This window comes from Mustela nivalis (genome assembly GCF_964662115.1).
Source record: "Mustela nivalis genome assembly, chromosome: 1".
Lineage (NCBI taxonomy): Eukaryota > Metazoa > Chordata > Mammalia > Carnivora > Mustelidae > Mustela > Mustela nivalis.
The window spans coordinates 53,299,175-53,317,647 of NC_139020.1; the positions used below are offsets into that span (position 1 = coordinate 53,299,175).

The 18,473-nt window shown below is 36.9% G+C and overlaps 1 long non-coding RNA gene across 1 annotated transcript in view; it reads right to left on the minus strand.

Moving 5' to 3' along the window:
• Positions 1–18,473, minus strand: part of LOC309847114 — a 234,207-nt gene that overhangs the window by 31,029 nt on the left and 184,705 nt on the right. The window contains exon 4 of the long non-coding RNA XR_014302326.1: positions 11,263–11,374. This is a non-coding gene — a long non-coding RNA (uncharacterized lncRNA). The remainder of the gene's footprint in view (positions 1–11,262; positions 11,375–18,473) is intronic.

Consider the following 18,473-nt stretch of genomic DNA (forward strand, 5'->3'; position numbering starts at 1 on the left):
GGCTGCATACTGGTTAAAACGCCAGGACCCATCCATATGCTATCTACAAAAGACACATTTTGAACCTAAATATACATCCAGAATGAAAGTGAAGGGATGGAGAAACATTTTTCATGCCAAAGGGCCTCAAAAGAAAGCTGGGTAGCAATTTTCATCTCCAATAAATTCGTCTTTAAGCTAAAGACTGCAGTCAGAGATATAGAAAGACACTACATCATTCTTACAGGGTCTACCCATGAAAATCTAACAATTGTAAATATTTATGTCCCAACATGGGAGCAGCCAACTACATAAGCCAACTGTTAATCAAAATAAAGAGTTATACTGATATACTGAAATCATCTAAGCAGAAAATTCACAAAGAAATCAAGAGATTTGAATGACACATTGGACCTCATAGATATATACAGAATATTCCACCCTAAAACAACAGAATACTCATTCTTCTCAAGTGCACATGAACTTTCTCTAGAATAGACCACATACTGGGTTACAAATCAGGGCTCAACCAATACCAAAAGACTGAGATTATTCCCTGCATATTCTCAGACCACAATGCTTTGAAACTGGAACTCAACTATAAGAAAAAGTTTGGAAGGAATTCAAACACTTGGAAGCTGAAGGCCATCCTGCTCAAGAATGTTTGGAGGGGCACCTGGGTAGATCAGTGGGTTAAAGTCTCTGCTTTGGGCTGACGTCATGACCTCAGGGTCCTGGGATTGAGCTCCACATCAGGGGCAGGGAGCCTGCTTCCCCCCTCTCTCTCTCTGCCTGCCTCTCTGTCTACTTGAGATATTTGTCTGTCAAAAAAAGAAAACAAAATGTTTGGATCAACCAGGAAATCAAAGAACTTCAACAATTCATGGAAACCAATGAGAATGAAGACACATCGCTCCAAAATCTATGGGATACTGCAAAGGCAGTCCTAAGGGGGTAAATACATAGCCATCCAAGCCTCACTCAAAAAGATTGAAAAATCCCAAATACAGCAGCTCTCTTAATACCTTAAAGAACTGGAAAATCAACAACAAATTAAGCCAACCCCAAGCATGAGAAGGGAAATAATTAAGATTAGAGCAGAGATCAAGGAGTTAGAAACTAGAGATACAATAGAACACATTGACAAAACTAGAAGCTGGTTGGTTCTTTGCTAGAATTAACAAGATCAATAAACCACTGGCCAAACTAGCCCAAAAGAAAGGAGAGAGAGGACCTAAATTAATAAAATTATGAATGAAAGGGGAGAAATCACGACTAACACCTAGGAAATAGAAACAATCAGAAATTATTATCAACAGTTATATGTCAATAAGTTAAGCAACCTAGAAGAAATGGATGCATTCCTGGAAACCTATAAACTTCCAAGACTGAAACCCAGAAAAAATTGGCAACCTGAATAGATCAATATCTAGTAACAAGATTAAAGCAGTGATCAAAACCTCCCAAAAAACAGGAGTCCAGGACCTGACAGATTCCCTGGGGAATTCTACCAAACATTCAAAGAAATAACACCTATTCTCCTGAAGCTGTCTCAAAAAATAGAAACATAAGGAAAAGTTCTGGACTCTTTCTATGAAGCCACCATTACCTTGATCCCCAAACCAGGCAAAGACTCCATCAAAAAGGAAAATTTCAGGCCAATATCCCTGATAAATATGGATGCCAAGATTCTCAACAAGATCCTAGCTAATAGGGTACAACAGTACATTAAAAAGATTATCCACTATGACCAGGTGGGATCTATCCCTGGGATGAAAGGGTGGTTCAACATTCACAAATCAATCAATGTGATAGAACAAATCAATAAGAGAAGGAAAAGAACCACATGGTCCTCTCAATTGATGCAGAAAAAGCATTTGACAAAAATACAGCATCTGTTCCTGATTAAAACTCTCCAGAGTATAGGGATAGAGGGAACATTCCTCAACTTCATAAAATTTATCTATTAACTATCATTATCAGTGGAGAAAGGCTGACAGTCTTCCCACTGCAATCAGGAACATGACAAGGATGCCCCCTCTCACCACTGTTGTTCAACTTAATACTAGAAGTCCTAGCAACAGTAATCAGAAAACAACAACAACAAAAAAAAAGGTATTCAAATTGGCAAAGAAGAAGTCAAACTCTCTCTCTTCACAGATGACATTCTGTAAGAAGATATTCACAAATGACACTATAAACAAAGGGCTGATATCCAAGATCTATAAAGAACTCCTCAAACTCAATACACAAAAAACAGGGAATCATGTCAAAAAATGGGCAGAAGATATGAACAGATACTTTCTCTAAAGAAGACATACAAAAAGCTAACAGACACATGAAAAAAAATGTTCATTATCATTAGCCACCAGGGAGATTCAAATCAAAACTGCATTGAGATACCACCTTATACCAATTAGAACGACCAAAATTAATAGGACAGGAAGCAACAGGTGTTGGAGAGGATGTGGAGAAAGGGGAACCCTCTTACACTGTTGGTGGAAATTCACGTTGGTGCAGCCACTTTGGAAAATAGTGTGGAGATTCCTCAAAAAATTAAAAATAGAACTACCCTATGACCCTGCAATTGCACTACTGGGTATTTATCCCAAAGATACATATGTAGTGAAAAGAAGGGCCAACTGCACCCCAATGTTCATAACAGCAATGGCCACAATCACCAAGATACCCTTCAACAGATAATGGATAAAAAAGATATGGTCCATATATATGATGGAATATTATACAGCTATCAAAAGGATGAATACCCAACTTTTGTATCAACTTGGACGGGACTGGAAGAGATTATGCCAAGTGAAATAAATCAAGCAGAGAAAGTCAATTATCATGTGGTTTCACTTTCTTGTGGAGCATAAGGAATAACATGGAGGACATTAAGAGAAGGAAAGGAAAAGTGAATTGGAAAGGAAAAGTAAATCAGAGGGAAGACGAAGCATGAGAGACTGTGGACTCTGAGAAAAAACTGAGAGTTTTGGAGGGGAGGAAGGTGGGGGGATGGGTGAGCCTGGTGGTGGGTATTAAGGAGGGCACATATTGCATGGAGCATTACGTGTGGTACATACATAATGAATCTTGGAACACTGAAAAAATAAAATAAATTAAAAAAAAAATCAATACACCACTTTGGGCTCCTTCCCAGATGCATGCAAAAGAGTGACAACTTTGAGCCACCGCCATGCCCATTCACAGCAGAAGGCACCTCTGCCTTAGTATCTCAGGTCTCATATTACAATCAATTATCCTTTCAGATGTCTATTCAGTGCCTTATTTTTCACATTTTGTGGTTTTTGTTGGTGATTTTGCTCTTTATAATGGCTTCCAAGTGTACTGCTGAAGTGCTTCCTAGTGTTCTTATGTGCAAGAAGGCTGCAATGTGCTTTTTTTTTTTTTTTTAAAGATTACACTTATTTATTTGACAGATCACAAATAGGCAGAGAGGCAGGCAGAGAGAGGAAGGGAAGCAGGCTCCCTGCTGAGCAGAGAGCCCGATGCGGGGCTGGATCCCAGGACCCTGGGACCATGACCTGAGCCGAAAGCAGAGGCTTTAACCCACTGAGCCACCCAGCCCTGGCTGCGATGTGCTTTAAGGAAAAAGCACCTGTGTTGGATAAGCTTCATGCAGACATGAGTTATAGTGCAATTGGTTTTGAAATCCATCTTAACAAATCAACAGTATATATTAAATTAGGTGTCTTTAAACTGATAAACACATACAACAAAGTTACATATTGATTTGTTCACGTGTTTATCAACCGGTGCTCCCAGGAACCTAATCCTGCCCTTCCTGTCCAGCAACTGTTCAGCAAATACCAATACAGTATTGGAGGATATAGTGGGGGCTTTATAGAATATAACCACCGTGAATAATGAGAACTGGATACATCTGATTTTTAAGAAGACATAGTTTATCTGTGGTGATATACATGTTAGACAACATAAACAAGAACATCAGAAAGACTGATATAGCCACAAAATAATATACATGAAGCCAGTTTTCCAAAGCTCATATTTCTGGTACAATTTTAGCCTTAAGGCTGAAAATGAGAAAAGGCCTCTAAACAACAAAGCTTTGTTGAACCTCTGTTTTTCCAAGCCTGGGGACACTTTTCATTCTGGGCTCTTCCTCCTACATATTCATGGTTACCAGGATATAAGAATTATGGCTACTGAAACGAGGGGTTGGGGATGGTGAATTGAGAGGCAGAGGAAAACCAGAACTGGCTAAATAAACGTAGTTAAGTTAGATCTGAGGAGTTGTTGGAAGTCAATGGGAACTAATTTGTGATGTATGAGGTGTGGAAACTTGATGGTCAGTGATATGGTAGACCATTTTATCATAATGTTCACAAAAATAGTTATTACTTTCCCATTATAGCCAATACATGCGTCAACAGGGAACAAGGTAAAAATCAGAATTGCAATTATTAACTTAATAAAACTAGTCTTACTTCTATTTTTTATGAAATGTGTGAGCCTCCCCCCAATCTGCCAATAGTTTCTATTTATCTAGTCAATATTAATGCAATTAATGAAATCAATTAATTCAATTAATCTATTCAAGTAATTCAATTAAGTACTTACTCTGTGTAAGTATTTGATATTGGAGCTGAAAGATGAAACGAGATGTAGCTGTTGCCGCCCTGGAACCCACTATCTAGTACAAAAAATAGTACATCATAATCCCATATGTTCACGGAAGCAAGGTTGAAAAATTGGTGATTTTCTCCCCCCAGTGACAGGAGGAAATGGAGTGGGAGTGTGTCCTCGGAGTTGAAACTGAAGAATGGGTCCTTAGGCATGAGACTCAGTTTATAATTTAAGATAATATTAGTAGTTCTGAAACTTCAACCCCATTAGTCTCAAATTTCTAAAGTGTGTTTAGATCCCCTGGAGCTGTTAAAATTCAGACTCTGATGCCACAGGTCTGGGTTAGGGACTGAAACTTGTGGTTGGCAACAAGCTCCCAGGTATTGCAGATGCTGCTTATCTGCAAACCATACCTTGAGTTGCAAAGCCTTAGCATATACAAATTTCACCTGGTGATCTTGAAAAACCACTGGTTCTGGAGCTCTCTTCCTAGACATGCAGATTCAACAGTCCCAGAGCAGGTCAATGGTGCCAAGTGATTCCAGTGCAGATGGTATTCGGGCAACAGTTCTACAGAGCACTGATTTATGAGCGCATACATCGTCTTAATTCATTAGCTGTCTCCACCTAAGATTAACACCTTTCCTCATTCTTACCACCTGGACATTTTTTAAACACACCTTGTAATATTAGGAAGACAAAATAAGGCTGAAAAATAACACGTGTGCTTGAAATTAGAACTCAGAAGACACAGCCAAATTTATTTATTTGAAAAACAAATATAGTCTGCATTTATTATTTTTTAAATATCTTTTATTTATTTATTTGAAATAAAGCAAGAGAGAGAGAGAGAGCTCACGAGTGGGGGGGCAGTAGGGGAGAGGGAGAGGGAGATGAGGTCTCGATCCAAGGACCCTGGGATCATGACCTGAGCTAAAGGCAGAGGCTTAAATGAGACACCTAGGGGCCTCCAGTCAGCGTTTATTATCAACGAATGTCTCAGTTGTCATACTAGGTGCTAGGGTTACAAAGACTGAGGGGGAAAAAAAAAGAAATGCCTGCACTTTAAGCCCATTTCAGCTGAACAAATATGTCCTGAATGTTCCATGGGCCATTGTGTTGGGCACAGGGTCATCTCACATTGCTGCCCTGGAACCCACCGTCAAGTTATACACTTGTCAAATTGTCACATTTGTTTAGAAACTACTACTTGAAGAAGTGACGTTTTCTCTTGGGTTTCCTATGAGTACTACCAAAATTATTCTGGAAATTTTACATATGTGTGTCATAGAGAACTTATTTTGCCCAGGTGAACTGCAATCACCTAGTGCACATCTGTTCAACAGATCTTAGTTTCGTGTAAAAGAACTGAATTTCATCTAAGTCAAGCAGAGAAAGACAATTATCGTATTGTTTCACTCATATGTGGAACATACTAGCACGGAGGACCACAGGGGAAGGGAGGGAAAAGTGAATGGGAAGAAATCAGAGAGGCAGACAACCTATAAGAGACTCTGTCCTCTTGGAACTGAACTAGGGGTTACAGAAAGGAGGGGGGTGGGGAGATGGGGTAACCGTGTGATGGGTACCAAGGTGGGCACATGTGGTGATGAGCACTGGGTGTTATATGCAACTGATGAATCGTTGAACACTACATCAAACTGGAAGAGATTATGCTGAGTGAAATAAGTCAAGCAGAGAGAGTCAATTATCATATGGTTTCATTTATTTCTGGAGCATAACAAATAGCATGGAGGACATAGGGAGTTAGAGAGGAGAAGGGAGTTGGGGGAAATTGGAAGAAGAGGTGAACCATGAGAGACTATGGACTCTGAAAAACAATCTGAGGGGTTTGAAGGGGCGGAAGGTGGGAAGTTGGGGGAACCAGGTGGTGGGTATTAGAGAGGGCACGGATTGCATGGAGCACTGGGTGTGGTGCAAAAATAATGAGTACTGCTATGCTGAAAATAAATAAAAGAAAAAAATGTTTATTGTGAAAAAACAAAACTAATGATGTACTGTATGTTGGCTAATAGAACATAATTTTAAAAAAGAAAGAAAAACAGTAAAAATTAAGTAAATAAAAGAACTGAATTTCTAAATGTCAAACGGTTATTATACTGAATCCCTTATCAAAGATAACAATTTGGTGATTCGAGCCTTATACTGTGTTGTAAGTCTTGTTTTTAAGTATGTGGTCTGTTTTACTCCTGATGTTCAAATTTCTGCAATAGCTCTGATATTTTCTTATCTTCTGTGTTAATAGAAGGATCCAGAGTTTATTAGTAGAAGAATGTGAAATCCACAAAGGTATTCTCCCCTTCCTCTCTCTGGTTTTATTTCAAAGTCGTCTCTATTAAATCAGAGCAAAAGACACAGTATTTTAAGATTGCTTTCTCTTTAGTAATGCTGCAATGCCCAAACAGTAAGGGCTTTGTTGTTGTTGTTTATTTGTTTGTTTATTTGTTTTGGTCAGATGCCTATGTCAAGTAATGGAAACAGAGCAAATTATTCCAATAAAAATCATTTTAGTTGCAAATAAAGAACCTGGTTTCTCCTGGGCAAAGTCTATGATCTGTAACACTGTTAGCTCAAGAAAGACGAAGACTGTTCTGTTTTCATTTATGTGTCAAACATGACTGGTTAACCTTAAAAATACCAAATAAATGCCAAAGAAAAGAGCACAACTTAAAATTCTTAGAGAAAAATAATTTCAGGTATACTTCTGCAGTAAAAGAAAAAAAAGGCCTCGTTGGCTTGGGGGCATACGTCACTAGCAATGCCAAATTTATGAAAATGTGAAAGTTTTGCAAGTGTGAGAAAAATGTCGCGGTCACACTGGGAAGAATAATGTACCCAGTGGTACCAGGCCAACAAATCACACTTTGTTTTTACCCTGATGTCTGCTCTGCGGTCTAGGAGTTCCCTCTGCTCCAGGAGTTCTGACCTCAAAAGAGTTTTCTGGATATGAAGAGAGAATAAAATTTTCTCTTCAAAGCAAGGCAAAATATAGTACAATTGCTAACTTTTGTTCACACTGATAGATTAGCTGTCTCAACCCGACCCACAGCACAGTACTTCTAGGACAGGGTTGGAAGGGCATGATGTCTACTTGGTCTGCTCCTCCCTTATGTGAGTGGAAGCTAATAATTATTAGCGCCAATCACTTCGGTAATGCAGGACCTGCATTCCACTCCCATTCCATCAAAAAGAATAAAGTTGTATCTGTATCATTTAGTTTTTAGTGCTCACAATGGGGAGGGGTGATCATACAGATCAAAAAGCAAACAAAATAATGGCTATCTCAATACATGCATGAAATCCTAAGAAAATGAATGGAAAACCATGTTTTAAATGATGGCCACAGCTACCATACAGATCTGCCAAACTATCAACTGAATTTTCAAAATTCTATTCTATATTCTAGTCAGAATAATTCTGTCCTTCAGTACAACCCTCCCTTCACAATCTGTAGTAACAATTAGTACCTCTGATATTTTTACTATTGTGTTCAATGCATATTATGATGAATACAAGCTATTAAAATCCCCCAAGTCTGGGGTGCCTGGGTGACTCGGTCATTTAGCATCTGGCTTAGGCTCAGGTCAGGATCCCAAGGTCCTGGAACTGAGCCCCACATCGGGCTCCCTGGTCAGAAGCTGCTTCTCTGTCTCTCATTCCCCCAGCTTGTGTTCCCTCTCTCAAAAAAAAAAAAAAAAAAAAAATCTCCAAGCCTTATGGAACCTTGAGTCTTTTGTTTTTAATATGAGAAAAATTATGCGTCATTACTTTCCCATACTTAAAGGAAATAAACTTCTATTTTAACACTGAAATATGTTGCAAAGTAAAATTTGAAATACAGTAATATAATTATACTGCTGCTTTTGTAACCAATCATATATGATAACATATAATTGAATGACTCCTGTACCAGAAGAATCACAACTATGGAAAAAAGACAAAGAGCCTAACTTATTCTGACTAATCAGGATTGATGTTAATTAAAAAAGAGTGTAAGATAATGACTTCTCATTACTACCTGCTAGATGGAAATAGATTGCTCTTCTTCTAGGTAAAATAGCAATTAAGTAACTTTTTAAGAAAGATTTATTTTCAGAAGACTTTCTTCTAAAATTGGTGAAGTACTCATATAAAGGCCTTTTTATGAAATCAACCAAAAATATACATATTTCACTAAAGGCTGTATATTCTTTAGTATTTGTCACTTGTTTGATATGCATGAGATAAGGACAGCATTTGAACAGGTGGTAATCAGAACAAAACTTACTTTGTGGAATGTTTCGCATTAAAGAATATGATGTAGTGAACTGATTTAGAGCTCAAGTCCAAATCCCAATTCCTTCCTCAACCAGCTCTGTGACCTGCACCCAAGTGTTTTGAGTTCCCTAAGGCTTAATGTTCTCATCTGTAAAATTTTTAAAATAACAGGTCCTGCTCCACAGAGCTAGTGTGCATATGAAGTAAAGTCATGCATGTACTATCCATTGCACACAGCATGGCACATAAAAAGAGCTAAATAAATGTTAGCTATATTAGTTCTATATTGCTGTATCATAAATCACCAAACTTAGTGGCTTAAAACAGTACCAACTTGTTAGCTCACAGGTCCCATGTGGCAGTAGTCTAGACACAGGGGAGATGAGTCCTCCACTCAGTCTCCCTGGAGGAAGTGAGGGTATTAGCTGGGGTTGCAATCAGGATGCTCAAGATCTTCCAAGTTTACCTGGTGTTGGCAGAATTCATTTTCTTACTGTTGGGAGACTGAGGCCCTCAATAATTGGAGACTGCCCCCATTTCCCTGCCACATGACCCTTCCATGACATTGTGGTTTGTTTCTTCAAAACCAAGGAGTGCACCTGCTGTTGGTTCTCTCTCCCTGACTTCTCCCATCTTGACTGCTAAGTCGATTTAAAAAGAGCTCATCTCATTATGTCAGGCCCTCCTGTAATAATATCCTTCTGATTAACTTAAAGCCAGCCAATTAGGACCTTAATTACCCCTACTAAATACTTCCCCCCTTTGTCAGGTACAGTAACTTAATCATGGGAGTGATAATCCCATTATATTTATAGTTCTCACCTACATTCAAGGAAGGTAATTCCTACTAGGAGTACAAATGTGAAACCAATCTTAGAACTCTGACTGCCATAGTTATCTTCTTGTTGTTGCTGTTGTTATAGTAAATGTTGACTAGAGTGTCTCTCATTTAAATGAGTCTGAGCATATGATTCAGATGTACCTTATTTTTTCAAAGCCCTCCATTGTAAATACCATTTTCATGTATATGTTTGAGACAAAAATATTTGAATTTTTAAAGAATTCTGCACATAATCTCAGTGATTTGTCCAAGCAGATTTTCCCAGACATTTACAAGATTAAAAAAAAATAATAGCAGCAATGGAAAGAAAGTCAACCACAAAATTATAAAATGACCCAATATAGGCTTAGAAGCAATGCTTCCAATACAATAGTGAGTTAAACTAAGAAGCATCACAGAAAACTACAACTGAAAAGTTAGGGGAAAAAAATAAAATAATGACTGCTTACACACGTAGATGATAATTAACACTCCTACAAAATAATATTATATCATATATACACATACATACACATACAAAAACTGCTATGCTAAATAAATAAATGACACTATTTGCAAACCCGAAGGAAAAAAGATGAAAAAAAAAGTTTGTTATGAATAGTGTTTTTTAGAAGGTTTTATTTATTTGAGAGAGAGAGAGAGAGAGCAGAAGCTGGGGAAGCACAGAGGCAGAGGGAGAAGCAGACTCCCTGCTGAGCATGGAGCCCAATGTGGGGCTTGATCCCAGGACTCTGAGATCATGACCTGAGTCAGTCCAACTGACTGAGCCACCCAGGCACCCCTGTCATGGATAGTTTTGATTTTGAAAGAAAAGACCTTTATACTATTAATAGGATTACCTTAATCAAAATTAGGTAAATTAGTAATAAAATACTCATCAATTTATGACTACATTAAAGCATAGTTGGGGAACAAACTATAGTAATATTTTGAGAAAATCTAATCTTTACTAATATTATCAAAATCATTTAATGATAGAATCCCTACCTCCGCATGGCAATTCACATAGAAAAAAGAATTTAGGCCAAGAGAAAAATAATATTTCAGAAACTTATGGGGGAGGGTAAATGGCACAATTAATTGGGAGAGAATCTATTAAGCTGGATGAGGAAAAGAATCAAATTACTGGAGCTAAATGAGTTAAGTAATCTAGGGAGCTATATTCAGATCAAAAGTTCTTGTAGAAAAGCAGAGCAAACGATGAGACTGTAAGGCCTGCAAAATAATTTACATTTTTGTTTCTACAAAATCAAATGAAATCGGACCAAGAAGAACTCAGGTCTCAGTAACAGTGAACTGCATATACACCTATCCCAGTGAACTTGGTGACAGGGTCTTTACCTCATGGCAATGATATGGAATGATGGAAAATCTCATGCAAACAAACTAACCCTAAACCAGGCTCACCCCGGAGGAAAAATTTGAAATCTTTACAGGTTTTGTGCAGAAGATAATGAATGAGATCGTATAAACATGAGACCCAAATATGATTTATGCACATAACAGTTCAATTAGGCTTATATACCTGTGAGATTCCAGATATTAGATGTACTTACAGTTTCTGCCATGGATTTAGTCACGGTCAATGTTATTGAATTAAATAAGCTAATCACACATTGTTTCACATTGGTTCTTCCTTTGGGCTTTGCTTCCATAAGGAAGTTTGTCCTGGGAAAGACAAGAGAACATTCTGTTGGTTGCCATTGTAAACAGGATTCCAACAATCTTAATCCCTGTTCCCACTATCAAGAAGAGGTGGGAATAGAATAGAAAACACTAGAAAAAAACTAGATAAGGAAAAGGATCCTTCTAGAAATTAAATATCCTCATTATTTTGAAAAAAAAAACAAACAATGAACATTATTAATATATGTCTATTGCTGTGCAGAATACTGCCCTCCTCCCAAAGATATTCATACCCTATCCCTGGAACCTATGACTATGTTACCTTACATAGCAAATAGGACTTTAGAGATTCAATTAAGGTTAAGAACCTTTGGATGAGGAGGTTATTGTGCATTATCTGCACAATTTATTTATTTTTTATAATTTATTTATATTTTTTATTTTATAATTTATTTTATTTTATAATTTATTTATTTTATAATATATATTTTTATTTATAATATATTTATCAATAAAATTACACGTGTTCTCGAAAACAGGAATCTTTTTTGCTGTGGTCAGAGAAAGAGATGTAATCAAGAAGTAAGAGTCAGATGTGACATTGTTGGCTTTGAACCTGAAGGAAGGCAACCGCCAAAGAATGTGTGTGGATTATCGAAGCTGGAAAAGACAAGAAAACTGATTTCCTCCTAGAACCTCCACAAGAAAACTCAGCCCTTCTAATTTGATTTCCTCCAAATAAGACTTGTGTGGGACTTCCAACCTATAAAACTGTCAGATAGTAAATCTGTGTTGTTTTAGGCACTGACTTTGTGGTAATTTGTTACAAGAGCAATAAAAAAACAACTAAAATTACTAATGAAAATTTTGCAAACATTACTCAGCTCAAGTGAAAAATAGTTCTTTCAGCAGAGAAAAAAAGATAGTGTGAAAAATAATCATGAAAGCAAGCCAATTAGTCCTCCTGTCTAACCAACGCCTATAACAACAGCTCCATTAGGTTAATTGCCTTCTCAGGACACCAAAAACATATAGAGAGAAAAGGGGCTACAGCAGGGAATGTCTGCACTAAGGAATCCAGTAAGTCTAGGTTTGAATTCATACTTACACATAAAATATTTTTGGTACAAGAAACGTATTTAAAGAGTCTGAGCCTCAGTCTCTGTATCTGTGATGAAGATAATTACATCCAAAGAGTTGTCAAAATAATTAAACGAGTGAGTAAATAGTGGTCAGTACATAGTATATCCTAAGTGAATTTTAGCTGCTTATTGTCAGTGTCACTTTTTCTGGTGAGTTACATAAACCATAGAAGCTATCTGTCTAGTCTAAAATTCACAGGATGAGAACTAAATTTAAAGGCATCTAGTCTCTAATTATTTTTTTCACTATTGTCTCCAGCCCCCATTGGTCAAAAGATGGCTTACTATATGAGAGTTCCTTAAACCACCATTTTAAATGTAAGAGACAGGGGTGCCTGGGTGGCTCAGTGGGTTAAAGCCTCTGCCTCTGGCTCAGGTCATGATCCCAGGATCCTGGGATTGAGCCCCAAGTCGGGCTCTCTGCTCAGCAGGGAGCCTGCTTCCTGCTCTCTCTGTCTCTGCCTGCCTCTCTGCCTACTTGTGGCTTCTGTCTGTCAAATAAATAAATAAATAATCTTTAAAATAAATGTAAGAGACATATAACACTTTGGACATATTTTCATGCTTTTATCAAGGAAAGATTTTAATACCATTCATAAAATCTGGGTTTCCAGAAAACTATGAATGATGATGTCTAAACTACTTTATTATTATTGTCAGATACATAAATCACCATTATTTACGGATCATCATGAAGTCCATCTGAATGACTAACTCTTAAACTGTGTATCTAATCTGAAATGTGCCAATTTGGGTTCTCTAGAAGCACAACACATAAATGGGGATTCTTGTGCAAGTGATTTACGGGAGATCTGCTCTTGGGAGAAGGTGGGGGCAAACACAATAGGGCAGGGGAAGAAAGCTAAGCATAGTTGCAGTCTGTGCTGGAAACAAGTTTCAGCCTGGTCCCACAGGGAGTTATAGCACACGAGTCACACCACAGAGTTGAGCTCACTTTGAAGCACAGGGGCCATCTGTGTCCCCCTGTATTAGTCTAAGGCGGAGCACATGTGACCTATTAAAAGTCAACAGGTGCGGCAGCTAGAGGTGAGTGTACTGGGATGAGGGAATGGGAGCAGTCACAACAGCATCCACTATTAAAGATGATCCCAGGGGCGCCTGGGTGGCTCAGTGGGTTGAGCCGCTGCCTTCGGCTCAGGTCATGATCTCAGGGTCCTGGGATCGAGTGCCGCATCGGGCTCTCTGCTCAGAAGGGAACCTGCTTCCCTCTCTCTCACTCTGCCTGCCTCTCCGTCTATTTGTGATTTCTCTCTGTCAAATAAATAAATAAAATCTTAAAAATAAATAAATAAAATAAAGATGATCCCAAAAGTCTGGATCTGGATCTGAATTAGATATTAAATTATAAGGTTAAATTACAAATCTGTGGAGTAGAACATTAACTCTAAATCATACTTCTCCTAGAAAGAATACAAATGCCTCAGTCTTGTAAATGAGCAGTTTCAATGTCTGGACTAGAGTGTGCACAGACCTTCAAAGGAGGACAACCTTAGAGCAAACCAGTATACACTCTACTAGAATATGCATCACTAATTATGAAAGAAATATCACATCACTAATTATAATATAATGTCACTTACAGGGATAAATGAACTTGCCTGTCTCTAGGGACATAAATGATATCTTACTAAATATTCTTTTGTTTTCTGTTGGCTCAAAGGGTGAAATTTTCTAATTCTCGTAAATGTTGGTTAACCTCATTTATAGAGAATTACAGAAATGAAACTGAAATAGGTGATTTTCACTTTATTTTTAAACTTCCTATTTTTATTTTATGGAATAGCTTTAACAAATGCAGACTTAGAAATAAATCGGTTATAAAGTAAATAATATTTGACTCATTATCACTGATTTTTTAGAGTAACTGCATTTTATTTATGAATTCATAAGCCAGAAATATTGATTTGCTGATGTTCACATTAATGCAAATCTCAACATGCTGGATAATCTGTTCCCAGATAGGAACATGTGGCACATGAGCACTACATTTTCTACAACACAGCTAGATTCTAAAATCAACCTGTAAAGCAACAGAGGGAGTTGTTTAATAACATCTAGAGTGCAAGACCTGTCCTGGGAGTCTCCCTAATGAATCATCTCATCCCATATTCTTTGTCAAAACCTTAAATGAATTAAGTGTTTGGCTCACTGATAAGTGGGATGCACCAAAAGTAATTGAATGTGGTAATCGAAAATTTGTTAGACCTGTCACTGCACATCATTATCACCTTCAAATCCAACACAGCACAATTACCTTACAATAGTTATAGTTGAATCAAATCCACATTAAGCTTGAGTAAGTAATGCACACTCTTCAGTAAATTAAATTAGACTCCAAGTAGAGGAAGAGATCAAAGGTGGCACGTGTGAATGGTGTAAATAAGGTAAAATATAGGATTTATGGAGTGCTGAACCTGTTTCCTAAAGCAATGTGGGCTGAACAGCCTTCATTACCGCCTTTTAACTAGCAGACATGCCATTGATCAGGCCAGAGCCTAGAAATAAAAATTTACTTAACTCTGGCCCCTAGCTTGTGAATGATATGTAAAAGAAAATAATGAGATGTGTAATCATTAATATATAATAAATATCATATTCTTCCCATTGCCACATAAGAGTACTGAAAATTACAAAAGAAGAAAACTAATAAACCCTAAATTACCTTTAGGGAAGACTTTGGGGGAAGAATATCCCATCATAGTCTCTCAGCTGACAGGTACTTTTAATTAAAAATTATGGTTATACTCATGGCAAAAATTTTGCTGCAGGTTTTATAAAATGGTAAAAATTATTTGAAATAATTGATAAGGATATATTCACTTGCAAGGCAATTAAAAATTATATTGGTCTATATTGGTATGCATACATACACACTCACAAAAGGTTTTAGGTGAAGATATGTGCTTTGGGGGATGATTTGGAATTGTTATAAATATGATTACATAAAACCTAACAGGTGCTTATGTTACTGATGTGTTTAGGAAGCTCATAAATAAACACAAAACAATTGTGTAAACGTCACCTATAACTCAGTTATGACACAAAGTCTGAAAATTTAGTATCACGTGATCCAGAAGTTATCTAAATTACATCTAAATATTATAGGCATAGAATGTACAAACTGAGACTGTCTGGGACTAGAAATTTAAGTAATTTGAAACTAAAGGCAAACCTTGTAAGTGGACTGGAATGTTTGTATTTCCTTCCATGGTTTTCTTCTTGGTGTCATGGTAGCTAAAAAAATCAAATTAGGGGGCACCTGGGTGGCTCAGTGGGTTGAGCTGCTGCCTTCGGCTCAGGTCACGATCTCCGGGTCCTGGGATTGAGTCCTGCATTGGGCTCTCTGATCAGCGGGGAGCCTGCTTCCTCCTCTCTCTCTCTCTGCCTGCCACTCTGCCTACTTGTGATTTCTGTCAAATAAATAAATTAAATCTTTAAAAAAAAATCAAAATAGGAATTATAGTGTTTTCTGGTCAATATATCATGACAACAAAGAATGCTTATATTTTATAATATAAGGTGTTAATATTTTATGTCATTCAAGTGAAGTTAAAAATGAATGGGTCTCTTTGACTTTTTTGACTGGACTGCTAATCTCTTTTAGATAATATATTTGGGAAAATAATAAATATTGACAAGTTTTTATTCATTTATTTATAGCAACCTCTACCACCACTTTTGAGATTTCATATATCTGTAATTTCAGCACATTCTCTTCACGTGTCATACATCGTAAGATTTTCAATGATTGCCTTCTCCATTGGACAATTCCTGTTGCCTAATAGCCAGCCTCCTGAATCTCAACAGTGATGTCTACACATCTCAGTACAGAACTGACTGCTTCTGGGAAGTCTTCCTGGAGATATCTAACCCCACCCTTCTGTATTCTCATTGCTTGCAATAATCATATGATGACTTTTGGTGAGCACCCTGGAATTTTTCTTATATGTACTTTAGGCATGTTTTGGGGTCTTTGAGTTAGAATTGAGCTGATAAGTCCATGGCCTATTGGTGTTCAAGGAAATGTATGATCTCTAATTTTTGTCTCTATCTATTGGTAAAGCAATTTCCTTTCATTTACTGAGAAGGTTGATGCAAATTGTCATATTTACATATAATAGTGCCTCATATTTTTGTGTTTATTTTAAGCATTTCCCCCTGGCAATTGAAAGATTAACATATGTTTAGGGGAATACCATTACTTTGGGGTTATGAGTCTACATATATTTTTCTTTCCCCTAACGTGACTTAATACCTGTAATCTGATCACTGGTTGTCCATGGCTTACTGGTATTTAAGACATTTGTTCCTTGGAGGTTGTTGTCCCTCATTGACATCCATGGTAGATGTGTTGGGGTACCAACACCAAGGGGTACCATATGTCTAAAGTAGACTTAAGTAGTTATTGCTTCTTTTCCACCTGTATAAAAATAAAATCAGTGCCTAATATAAGAGCTCTTTGGAACTTTCTATAATACAGAATTTTTTTTAAAAAATCAAAGATTATGTTTGTGAGTAAACTACATAATGTTGGCTGTACTATTGACTCTGAGTCCTGGCCTTAACCTGGATATTTCAAAAACATCTAAATTATTGACACCATTGTCATTTAAATATCCCTTGTGTCTACAGCACTGTACAACATTCTCTGGGCAGAGATGGAAAATAAATAATAGATGGATCCTACATTGGGGAATTTATGACTTAATCAAGATGTACATGTATGAAATGAATAGCCAATAGATAAAAACCATTTATATATTAGTTCCTGGTGGTATGGTTTAAAGTCAGGCTAAGTCTTTAATGATTACAGAATATAAATATATGCCTTCATAAAAGCATGCATGCCTTCATCACATAAAACAAAGAAACTCTAGGTCATCACACACACCATGATAAATTTTAGGAAAGGAGAGGTGCTATAACAATAAATTTAAGTCAGTCAGTTTTTCACAGTCAACACTGGAAAAATACCTTTATTATATGTAAGGCTCCATGGGCTCCAAATAGACCCTCAGCTCCCAAGCCTCACACAAAACTGGCACTTTGATATCATAACAAGCCAAGGAATGATTTGAATAGATTTAAAAGACAAAAATCTAAGATGGTTTTGATCACCTTCACTTTTTTTCCAGTTATTTCCTATAAAAATTTATTAAAACACAGTAAAATTTTTTAAAAAGTTTTAAAGTGAACATCTGTATCCTACCCACTCTGTTAAAAATTCCACAATTAACATGTTTTCATATTTGCTTTATCATGTATCTCTCCATCTATCCATTCCTCTATGCATCCATGAATCCAACTGTATTTTTAATGCACTTCAAAATAAGTTGCAAGAATCATTAGACTTCTCATCTAAACACTTCAGCATATATATTATTGTTTCTTTAAACATTTTTAGGTTAAATTTACTACTATTAAATCCACAAGTCTTAACAATACCATTCAATAAGTTTTGGCAAGTGCATACTAGATAACCTAAACTCCCAATTTTTTTTTTTTAAGATGCGCTCTTAGTAGATATAGAATATCAAGAGGTAGAATATTACCACCACTCCAGAACATTCCTGCAAGCCCCTTCCCAATTAATCTCTACTCCTTCCAGAGACAAACCACTGGTTTGTTTTTTATTTCTCCCCTCGCCCAACATTAGTTTACTTGGTCTAGAATCTCATAAAAATGGAATTATACAACATGAAAATTTTGTTTAAGGTTTCTTTCACTCTGGGTATTTTTGAGATTCACCATTGTTGCACAAAAGCAGTGTTTTCTGTTCTTTTATCACTAAGTAGTGCTCCATCTTATGTATGTACACAGTCTGTACCCATATACCTATTGATGGACGTTTGTTTCAGCATTGGCCTAGTATCAGTACAGTTTCTCAAAACATTCCTACACAAGGCTTTCTGCGGGTATATGTTTTGATTGCTCCTAGAGTATAGCTGATGCATCTTGAAATAGGTGTATGTTAGTTT